Consider the following 1780-nt stretch of genomic DNA (forward strand, 5'->3'; position numbering starts at 1 on the left):
TCCGGTGTCTCTGGGTGTGTGTCTGGGGGGGGTGGGGGACCGGGGTCTGGGTGGGGGGGGTCTTGGGGCATTCTGGGGGGTGTGACCGCGGTCCGGGCTTGGGGGTAACGGGACACTGGCTTCATGTCTCTGGGTTTTGCCGCTTTGTGACACAGTCTCCCATCCTCACGGCTCTTCGTTCTTCATCTTTTCAGGGTGACTACCTGCCGGATTACCCCGTGTTTTCCAGCCTCACCCGATCCTCCCCATCGCTGAGCTGGACTCCGATCCAGGCCCTGGGGGGATTTTGGGAAGTTTTTCCAGTTGTATCGATCAGTCTATAATCTCTATCATTGAGGATACATCACAGACAGAGGTAGGTCCCGTCTGTACTCCAGCACCATCCAGATGTGCAGAATGAGGCCATCACCCAACACCACTCAACTTTTGAACACTACGGGATAATTCAGAATGTCCAACCCACCTAACCTGCACACATTTGGACTGTGGGAGGAAACCGGAGCACCCGGAGGAAACCCACGCAGTCACGGGGAGAACGTGCAGACTCCACACAGACAGAACCAAGCCGGAATCGAACCTGGGACCCTGCCCCCCCGCGCGCAGCTCACCCTGCCCCCCGCGCGCTCCCCCTGCCCCCCGCGCGCCTCCCCCTGCCCCCGCGCGCTCCCCCTGCCCCCGCGCGCTCCCCCTGCCCCCCGCGCGCTCCCCCTGCCCCCCGCGCGCTCCCCCTGCCCCCCGCGCGCTCCCCCCTGCCCCCCCGCGCGCTCCCCCTGCCCCCCGCGCGCTCCCCCCTGCCCCCCGCGCGCTCCCCCTGCCCCCCGCGCGCTCCCCCTGCCCCCCGCGCGCTCACCCCTGCCCCCCGCGCGCTCCTCCCCCTGCCCCCCGCGCTCTCCCCCTGCCCCCCGCGCTCTCCCCCTGCCCCCCGCGCTCTCCCCCTGCCCCCCGCGCTCTCCCCCTGCCCCCCGCGCTCTCCCCCTGCCCCCCCGCGCTCTCCCCCTGCCCCCCGCGCTCTCCCCCTGCCCCGCGCTCTCCCTGCCCCCGCGCTCTCCCCTGCCGCTCGCCCCCCGCGCTCTCCCCCTGCCCCCCGCGCGCTCCCCCCTGCCCCCCCGCGCGCTCCCCCTGCATCCCCCCGCGCGCTCCCCCTGCATCCCCCCGCGCGCTCCCCCCTGCATCCCCCCGCGCGTCCCCTGCATCCCCCGCGCGCTCCCCCTGCATCCCCCCGCGCGCTACCCCCTGCATCCCCCCGCGCGCTCCCCCTGCATCCCCCCGCGCGCTCCCCCTGCATCCCCCCGCGCGCTCCCCCTGCATCCCCCCCCCCGCGCGCTCCCCCTGCTTCCCCCCGCGCGCTCCCCCTGCATCCCCCCGCGCGCTACCCTGCATCCCCCCGCGCGCTCCCCCTGCATCCCCCCGCGCGCTCCCCCTGCATCCCCCCCGCGCGCTCCCCCTGCATCCCCCCCGCGCGCTCCCCCTGCATCCCCCCGCGCGCTCCCCCTGCATCCCCCCCGCGCGCTCCCCCTGCATCCCCCCCGCGCGCTCCCCCCTGCATCCCCCCGCGCGCTCCCCCTGCATCCCCCCCCGCGCCGCTCCCCCTGCATCCCCCCGCGCGCTCCCCCTGCATCCCCCCCGCGCGCTCCCCCTGCATCCCCCCGCGCGCTCCCCCTGCATCCCCCCGCGCGCTCCCCTGCATCCCCCCGCGCGCTCCCCCTGCATCCCCCCCGCGCGCTCCCCCCTGCATCCCCCCCGCGCGCTTCCCCCTGCATCCCCCCCCCGCGCGCTCCCC

The sequence above is a fragment of the Scyliorhinus torazame genome, chromosome 16, assembly GCF_047496885.1.
Source record: "Scyliorhinus torazame isolate Kashiwa2021f chromosome 16, sScyTor2.1, whole genome shotgun sequence".
Lineage (NCBI taxonomy): Eukaryota > Metazoa > Chordata > Chondrichthyes > Carcharhiniformes > Scyliorhinidae > Scyliorhinus > Scyliorhinus torazame.